This window comes from Mus musculus, chromosome 13 (assembly GCF_000001635.26).
Source record: "Mus musculus strain C57BL/6J chromosome 13, GRCm38.p6 C57BL/6J".
Taxonomy (NCBI): Eukaryota; Metazoa; Chordata; class Mammalia; order Rodentia; family Muridae; genus Mus; species Mus musculus.
The window spans coordinates 23,660,467-23,670,690 of NC_000079.6; the positions used below are offsets into that span (position 1 = coordinate 23,660,467).

The 10,224-nt window shown below is 41.7% G+C and overlaps 1 non-coding gene across 1 annotated transcript; it reads left to right on the top strand.

Annotated features, from left to right (window-relative positions):
- Positions 1-2,554: 2,554 nt before the first annotated feature.
- On the top strand, positions 2,555-2,658 carry Gm22452. The gene has a single exon (XR_003950787.1). It is a non-coding gene; the product is annotated as a U6 spliceosomal RNA (small nuclear RNA).
- The last annotated feature ends 7,566 nt before the right edge of the window (positions 2,659-10,224 follow it).

Sequence of the window (10,224 nt, forward strand, 5' to 3'; positions counted from 1 at the left end):
GGGATTATAAATCAGAAATTTCAAAATTTTGACTATTGTAAACATACTTCTAACAATCCTCACATCCTATTATTTAGATAGCTAAAATCTAGGCTTAAAGAGTATACAATTCAACAAATTTAGTAATATTTTCAAAAAAACCTGGCAGCATATAATAATATTAAAACAACAAAAAGTCAGACCTTCTAGTAAGGTAATATTCTGCATGGAATCATGTGTAGTCACTGCCTATTGAAGGACATGTTTTGCATGGAAAATGTGTTACACCTTGAGAGAACATTTAAAGGACTTAGCCAAAGTATACAATATGTGTGAACATATTTTTCATTTTGTCTCTTTCAATCACCCTTTCTTGTTCTCCTTTTGAAATGTTATACTTTACCCACATACTCATTTATTCAATGTGTTTAATTAGTGTTATTTGCATGAGCCTGGGTATTAGTTTATTTACTAGAGCACATGAGGCTTTGCTTGTGGTAGAGAAAATAATTTTAGGTCTGTGATGTGGGAACAAAGACCACTTAGCCATTTCGGGGAATAGATGAATTTGGCTGACACTTGCTATCCTAGCATCTCTTTATTATGGAAACCTACAGGAGAGGAGTTACAGTAAATATGTTTGGAACCCTTTCAACCTTCATTTCAGGCACAGACCTTCTTTCCTTGTACTTTTTTCTCTAGCTCTTGGCCCTTCCCAATTGTCCACATATGAAACGCCCATCACCAAAGGGCTCAGACTCCCAGGAAGGACATTCTTAACTGTGCCCTTCAGATAGAGTTAACAGCTCGTAAACAATACACAGTGTCTAGTTGTATCAGGATGCCACCCCTCCTTGTCACTTACAGACACCAAAGAACAGAGACAGGAGCCAAATCTTTAAAAGTGAACTGTGTTCATAGAGATGACAGCCTGAGAGGACAGTGGGCTAGAATACTGAATATATCATCTCATCTCCAGATGGAAAAGGTAGAGCTGGGGACAAAGGCTGCCAGTCATTCCAAAGCTTAGTCCTGCCCCCCGCTCAGGTGATTGACAGCATTTCTGAGTCTGATAGTGTCCAGGTCTTGCTAGTTTTCCTTCTACTCTCCCCTCGTTCTGTGGATGTTTGTGCTCAGAGCCTTTCTGAAAGGGAGTCTATCTGGTTTCTGCTGTATTAACTTTATACTCCTCCAGGAGCATCTGGGCTAGAAATAGTTTAACTCAGAATAAATAAACCATTAGTAGTATACATGTGTGCTATGCTAGGAATGACTGTATGAGCAAATTCCTTTGTGTGACATGACATTAACCTGTGTCTTCATAATACAGAATATGAAAGTGTCCCCAATCACAATTAAATTCAAATTTCTGAGTTTTTTTTGTTTTGTTTTGTTTGCTTTTCTTTTCATTCTCTTTAAATTTTTGAGGATAGTGAGTCTCATGAAATCCTGGAGCAGGAGATACCAGGACAAGCAGTTAACCCTGATCTGAAACTCAGGTTAATCTGGAATCTACATTTTATCTCGCAGTCCACCTGATGGAGGTGGCGGAGTGGACTGCTCCTTAGCCCAGAGGAACAAGAAGTCTCTAGCCCTATGGCTACTCCAGAGAGCCTTTGTGAAAGACATGTGCATAGCACTTCTGCCCAACCCAGACAGCAGCCCTTGGAAGCTCAAAATGTGGTGAATGGGACTATGAGCCTGAGATTTTCATCTCTGAAGGTAAGTGTAAAATGTCCCAGGTGGCTCTGCTATACTGGGAAGTAGAGATCTATGTTGAGTCATGTGTTCTCTTCCCAAACTTAGCTTATGCAATTTCAGACTGAGAACTGACTAAAATGGTCCATACCTGGAAGTATGCTCACAGCTCTCAAGGACAGATGGCTTCTTTCATGGGAAGGATGTTAGGCACCAGTAGATAGACACAGGTAAGATGTTGTTCTTCAATAAACTTATCTGGTAGATGAGACAGCTAACTATGTAAGTTCAGCATTAGAATGAAAAAAATTTACCACATGGCAGCTATCTAAAATAGATGTAGCATCCGTTTGGCTTTGATGTTGTCTTTTGTGCTTTGGAGCTGTGTAACCCTGATTTCTCCCCATGACTTTGGGCAAACATCTATTAGATATAGATCAGCAACATTTAAAGAAGATTCCTGTAGTGCAATTCAGCCAGCAGAGAACAAGCTTTAAAAGAATTCATTGTTATTGTGAGATGTAAACCCGGTGCACAAACAGGGGAAAAGCAGCAGACAAAGGAAGCCACTGCTCCTGTGTTATGGTATTTCCGGTGAGTAGGAAGTGGAATGGGAATTTCACTACACTGGCAGCAGACACTTTACATAAAGGTCAGACAACCATGCTTTCGGAGAGTGAAGGTCTCTCTGAGCCAAGATATCTGTCTTTGGCTCACTGACCAGATATGTGAATGCTCACTAAATGCCAGACTCCTCAGTGGGAACAGGAACATGACACTTAGTAGACCAGCTCTCTCCTTAATGGAGCAAGGTCTAATGGGAGAGAGAACGATGGGATCTGATAACCTCAGACTCTATTTTAAAGAATTGATACAGTTGTTTATTTTTACAACACGTATGCTAAAATTGGCACAATACAGAGAAGATTAGTATGGCTCCTGCCCAAGGACACACAAATTTGTTCAGTATTATGTGTGTTTGCTATCTTCTGAACATGACATGTCTTTTGCAATCAAGAACTCGCAGAGGAAATGGCTACAGGCACATGACCTATACAAGAACAAGATCAAGTCAACCTAAATTCTAGCATAGATCACACACACACACACACACACACACACACACTCACACACACTCACACATACATGTGGAAACATATGGATAAATGATGTATAATAGAGAGATACATAAACATATATGAAACATGTACATTTCCTTCTTGTTTAATGACATATCTACCTAACATATACATAAACATAAAACATACATCAACACTGTGATGTACAGAAGATCTTTAAATTGTGATTGATATTTATATCATAATTTACAATTCATACTCCTTTTAGCTAGATCTATTTTATCTGAGACACAAAGGCTAGAAAGGATATGACAAGAGGGTTAGAAGACTAGAGCCTCAGAGAGACAACAGAAAAGCAAAAACCTCAATGCACCAGAGTCTAAAGGTATGGGGAAGGGGGAAGAAATAGGAATGACTCAAGGAGCAAAGGAGATGGAGGACTTCAGAGGTGTGTATGTGGGGAGTTGCGGGGGGTAGAGATAATTATGAGAGGATCCTCAGATTAGAGTAAATAATATGGATCAGTCTGGCAGTTCCTCAGAAAATTGGACATAGTACTATCTGAGAATCCATCTATACCACTCCTGGGCATCTACCCAGAAGATGTTCCAACATATAACAAGGACACATGCTCCACTGTGTTCATAGCAGCCTTATTTATAATAGCCAGAAGCTGAAAACAACCCAGATGACCCTCAACAGAAGAATGGATACAGAAAATGTGGTACATTTACATAATAGAGTACTACTCAGCTATTAAAAACAACGACTTGATGAAATTCTCTGGCAAATGGATGGAACTAGAAAATATCTTGAGTGAGGTAACACAGTCACAAAAGAACACACATGGTATGCACTCACTGATAAGTGGATATTAGGCTAAAAGCTTGGAATACCCATAATAGAACTCATAGACCATAGGAAGCTCAAGAAGAAGGGTGACCAAAGTGTGGAGGCTTCAGTTCTACTTAGAAGGTGGAACAAAATAATCATGGGAGGTAGAGGGACTTGGGAGGAAGAGAGGAGGGAGAGGAGGGAGAGGAGGGAGAAGGGGGAGGGGGGCATGACTAGCTGTGGGAGGAGATTGGGGAGATATACAGAGGGTTAGGAAATTGAACAGAGGTGCGTAGCAATGGGGGATGGGGAACAGGGGGTAGCCAACAGAAAGTCCCAGATGCCAGGAAAACAAGAGGCTCCTAGGATACAATGGGGATGACATTAGCTGAAATGTCCAACAAAGGGGAGGAAGAACCTGTAGAGACCATAGCCAGAATTTATGCATAGACCCTGGTTGAGGGATGGGGCCACTTACCCTTCTCAAAAAATTTAACCCAGAATTGCTCCCGTCTAAAGGAAATATAGGGACAAACTGTGGAAAGGCCATCGAGAGACTGCCCCACCTGGGGATCCATCCCATATGCAGACACCAAACCCAGACACTATTGCTGATACCAAAAAGTGCTTGCTGATAGGAGCCTGATATAGCTGTCTCCTGAGAGGCTCTGCCAGAGCCTGACCAATACAGATGCATGTGCTTGCAGCCAAGCATCAGACTGAGCACAGGGACCCCAATGGAGGAGTTAGAGAAAGGACTGATGGAGCTGAAGGGGTTTGCAACCCTAAAGGAATAACAACAATATCAACCAACAAGAACCCCCAGAGCTCCCAAGGACTAAACCACCAACCAAAGAGTACACATGGAGGTACCCATGGCTCCAGCCGCATATGTAGCAGAGTGGCTTTAAATGGCACCAATGGGAGGAGAAGCCCTTGGGCCTGTGAAGGCTCAATGCCCCAGCATAGGGGAGTGTTAGGGCAGTGAGGCTGGAGTGGGTAGGTGGGTGGGAGGGTGAGCACCCTAATAGAAATGGTGAGGGGGAAGGGTGAATGGGATAGGGAGTTTGTGGAGGGGAAATTGGGAAAGGGGATAACATTTGAAATGGAAATAAATAAAGTAACCAATAAAAAATGACTAAGCAATATGGAGGACTCATTTACACATGTCTTGAAGTTTGGTGTGACTCACAGTTTGGACTGGTAATACAGAAAAATCAGTAAGGCTCACAGTTGGCTTAACTAAGTGGACTTATGGTAATGTTTAGTGAAGAAGGAGAACAAAGGCAAAGGCAGGCATGGGGCACAGTGGGAACTTGTGTGCACTGGAAGTGTCTGCCTTTGCGGAGCAGGTGAGCGTTCAGATGCTGTTTTTATTCTGCGGACGAGGACAGGGCTACAGAAGTGTAGCTGGAAGTTTTTTCCCTTTACGTGGCTTTCAAAACTTCAAGATTGATGAAACCACCAAGGAGAGTATGTAAAGATGTTAGGAGACCCAAGTCGCTCAAAACTCAACCATATGAGGTTCCGATCCCTCTGCCGTGGACATTAGGTGAAGGGCCCATTCTTTTGTGGGGTTTAGTCAAAGCCCTACATTTTTCACCCAGGGTATCATCAACTACAATGAAGAACGATCATGTTCATGCATGCGATGCCCTGTAACCTGTAAGTTGGGGGTGAGGCCACTAGAAACAGCCTGTGCCTGTACCTTGATATCAAACTCCCTCTCATCATATGAATCATATGAAAATAAATTTGTCATGCCACTAAAACTACCTAGTTTGTGACATTCTATTGTATCCGTGATAGCAAGCTGGCAGATCATAGTGCCAAGAACTAGGATGCTGCTGCAACATGCACCCGAACTGTGAGAGTAGATTTAGAACTGATTAGTTAGGAGAGGGTAAAATAATTCTGAGGATCATGTTGGAAAAAGTCACTGCAAAGAACCTGTCCGTAGGATTGGAGATATCAAAGTTAATTCTGGGGATGCTCAGAAGGCGAAGTGAAGAGCTCTGTAAGATGCTTCCATCTTCTCGGAGAATAAGAGTTCATAAGCACAATGTTGGTGCATGTGATGCTAAGACAGGCCATTTAAGGACACGGGAGAGAGGCTTTTGCAAGCTGAAGGGAAGATGATCCTCTCTCTAAAGTGGCATAGAACTTGGCTGAACTAGTTCAAGTGTTGTTGAAGGTACCACTTACAAGTGACAATATTAGGTACTCAGTGTAGTAGCTGTGTAAGCAAAGGAGAAGAGACAGATTTAATCCCTTTGTATAAGTGAATGTCGAGGGTAAGAGATGATCAGACAAAGGAATTGTTAGCAAAACAATACTAGCCCCTGGAAATTGGAAATCAACCACTCTATCTATCTATCTATCTATCTATCTATCTATCTATCTATCTATCTATCTATCTACCTACATATCTATCCACCATTTATTATTCACATATCTAATCTTTTTTAGTGTTACATTTATTGCATTTGTGCATGTGTGTATGGAAATATGTTAGTGGGAATCCTGGGGATTCAGGTTGTCAGCCTCAGCAGGTAAAGGTGATTATTGCTGAGACATTTGGACTCTGCTTTATCTGTTTTCTGAGACACGGTCTCACGTAGCCCAGGTTAGCCTGAGCTCACTACGTATCTGAAGGTGACTATGAACTCCCTGTTGTTCTGCTTCCACGTCTCACATGCTGGGATTATAAACATGTGCTGCCATACTTTTTAAATTGAAGTAGCCCTCTGACAAAAGCATCATGGGTAAATGTCATGAGCTTACTCTCTCAGCCAGAGAGAGAAAGAGAAAGAGAAAGAGAAAGAGAAAGAGAAAGAGAAAGAGAAAGAGAAAGAGAAAGAGAGACAGAGAGACAGAGAGACAGAGAGACAGAGAGACAGAGGGGTAGGTGGGATTACTCTAGCATAGATGCTACCAATTTAATGTAAATTTAGGAAGTAAACAGAATAAAAGAATGTTGTCATGCTTTTTGGATTTTTTTAAATGATTAAAAATATTTATTTATATTAGTATATCATAGCTATCTTCAGACATACCAGAAGAGGGCATCTGATTCCATTACCGATGGTTGTGAGCCACCATGTGGATGCTGGGAATTGAACTGAGGACCTTTGGAAGAGCAGTCAGTGCTCTCAGCCACTGAGCTATTTCTGCAGCCCATGCTTTTGGATTCTATACGAGGTCTTCATAAAGTATTGTACTGTGGACAAGCCCCGTCTTTCAAGAAACAGAAGAGTACCCCACAAGTAGTTTTAAGATCTTTGTGGCTGACATTTCCACTTAGGGTATGTTTCCCGATTCAGGTGATAGTGGCACAGGGTAGGCAAAGTCCAGCTTAGATAGCCATGCATGGGTCAGTCTCTCATTGAGAGATGCTTGAAGGAATCCGGCCCAACTACAGGGTCAGCACTCTGCAAAGGAGGAGTCAGCTTCATACAGAGTAAAGGAGGTAGCATGGCCACAGCAGATGGCCTGAGATTTGGGCACAGAGTTTATGAGTGTATTCTCAAGACTTAAGAGCTAATGGACTTGGTCTTCTTAGTTAACGGACGTGCCAAGGTTGTCTCCCCCTTTCTTTCATGTCTCTCCCTTTGCACGTGGACATGTCTGTCTAAAGCCTGTCACAACTCTATTTTAACATCATTTATTTATTTGTTACTTTTATATGTATGGGTGTCTTGCTTTTGTACCATGTTCCTTAAAACCGGAGTTACTGATGCTTGGGAGCCGCAGTGTGAGTGTTGAGAAGCCTGATCTTCTGCAGGAGCAGCCAGAACTCAATGGCTGAGCTATCTTTCCAGTTACACTGCTGTATATTAGAATCGTATGACGTGTCTGGTTTCGCAGGTTCACAGCTGGAGAGAAAATTTGAGCAGGGATAAATGTATCTTTTTAATTTATTTATTTATTTATATTTAATTATTTTGATTTTTTGAGACAGGGTTTCTCTGTGTAGCCCTGGCTGTCCTGGAACTCACTTTGTAGACCAGGCTGGCCTCGAACTCAGAAATCTGCCTGCCTCTGCCTCCCAAGTGCTGGGATTAAAGGCGTGAGCTACCACGCCCAGCGGATAAATGTATCTTGAGTCTCAGTCATATCTGGTTCAGGTTTCTTAGATAACACTTCAGATTTCAGAATTAATGCTAGGATGAGTTAAGTATATGAGGGTTGGGAATGTGATAAGAGGATTTTGCACAGGAAAAGGACATTGGTTTTGTCATGTCAGGAGTGAAGCTTAGAATGAATTGTGACTCAATATTGATTCAATGAAACTCTAAACCCAAATGTGACTGTTATTGGACACAGGTCTTGGGTCTTGTAGGAAACCAGTGCTCTTTCTACTCACACCCTGAGAAAAGGCCAGCAAGCACACGGTCAGATGAAAGCCAAGAGGAGAGAAACATCTGGAGGCAAACATCGTGGCACCTTGGTCTTACAGTACCAAGCTCTGAAAGCAGAAGAAATCATTTAACTGTTCAGTCAGTAGCCAGAGAACAGCACAGTGGAGACTGTGATAAGGGTCTCAACAGCTAAATAGCATGTATGAAGAGTTTAGAATTCAACACTCTTGCTTCTCGTAGAAAAGACTATCAGCAATGTGCATAAGTTCTAAATCCTACAAAATGTACATGCCCTTGGCATGGCCAGACTAATCATTATCAATGAGAGAACTCCTGGAAAATGTGTCTGCAAAGACACATTGACTATTTTTTTAAATTTATTTACTTATTATATGTAAGTACACTGTAGCTGTCTTCAGACACCCCAGGAGAGGGCATCAGGTCTCATTATGGATGGTTGTGAGCCACCATGTGGTTGCTAGGATTTGAACTCAGGACCTATGGAAGAGCAGTCAGTGCTCTTAACCACTGAGCCATCCCTCCAGCCCAACACATTGACTATTTAGAACTCCAGTGGTGTAGAGCGGTCAGAATGCTTTGACTGCAGAGGCTGATCGCTGTATCTTGGGCTAGCTTAAACCTCCTGGCCTACTTCTGAGTCTGTATTAACACCTTGTAACAAATTAGATGAAAACATTTTGGAAATCTATTAACTTAGCAGTCCTCTAGCTTCCATCTACCCAAATGCTAAGGATGCCATCAGATAGCATGTGAACGCTATTGAAGAGCTTCTCCCATCTTGCTGTATCCACGTCTCTGATGTACCCACTGATCTAGTTTAAACTTGCCTTAGATTTATGACTTTCTTTGTTCTCTAAAACCTTAAAACACCAAGAAGATGGTTTAGTGTTTGAACATGGAATTCAGGGTAACCTAACCTAAATCTGTGTTCTCAGGCCATGGTTACTAAACTTTAAAATTAAACTCATTCTTTGTTGTTGTTGTTGTTGTGTGTTTATGTGTGTGTGTACAGTTGTGGCAATCAGGAAGGAACTCTGTGAATGATTTGCTTATTCACCGGAGGAACCACCTGAATAGAAACAACGTACTCACCGAGTCCAGGCCCATAGCGGTTTCCCTCAGGTGGGTTGTTGAATTCTTTCCAGGGTTCTCAGAGCTCTCTTGTTGGTCCACAGTCCACTTGTTTACTATGAGCTGGTTAACTAAGGACCCTAAATATATATATTTGCCTTTCAAAGTTTTTGGTTTATGGTACTAAGCTTGCCTTGATCCAGACCTTTGATTTCATTGTTTGTTTGCTTGTTTTCAAATCTCTAAAGACATTTTGGGCTTTATTTGCTTTTGGAACTCTGAAGCAATTTTGGTTTCTGTTTTCGTTTGTCATTGCTTTTGTCTTTGGCGTGTCTCGTTTTATTACCGCTTGGCCTTTTTGTCCTGATTTTTCCCTCTCAAATACCCAATTCTGTGGTTTTCTGTTGCATCTCTTGTGACCTTAGGAAGCCGTTCACTTAGGATATTTATAGGCACTTTTTCAGAAGGGAAAAAAAGAGATGTGGTGCTAATAGGGTGAGGGGTAAGTTTTGAAGTCCAGGGAGTGTTTGGAGATAAATCAACATCTGGTGCTTCAGCTGGCCTGTGTGTGATCACTATTGACTTTCAGCTTGCAAGGATTTGTAAAAATAAGGAGATCTAACCAAGGACAACCTGGTTTTATGGTTCCTCTGATGGGGGAGGGGGAGGTACTAGTCAGGGTTCTCTAGAGAGACAACTGAGAGAATGAATCTGTATGTATAAAACCAGGTTGTATTAGAGTGGCTTACAGGTTAGGGTCTGACCATCCAGCACTGGCTCTCTCCCTGAGAAAGGCCCGAGAACCCTGTAGTTGTTCAGTTCACAAGACTGAATGTGTCAGTTGATCTTTAATATATACCAGAACCTGGAAGAAGTTGGCTCTAATGGGCTTGACATTGCAAAGGAACTTGACAGGGCGAGTGAGGGCAAATACCCCTTTTCTTTTATGTCCTTTAATAGGGTACCCCCCGAAGGTATGGCCCAGATTTAAGGTATAAATCTTCCCACCTCAAAAGAGCAGGGTTTAGGTTGACTAAATCCTAAATCAAGCAATAATAAAAAAACAAAACAAAACAAAACAAAAAAACAAAAACAAAAAAACAAAACAAAACAAAACCAAGAAAAAGCTCTCGTGGGTTTGCCCAGGTGTTTAGGTTTCAGTCACTCCCAGACATAGTCAA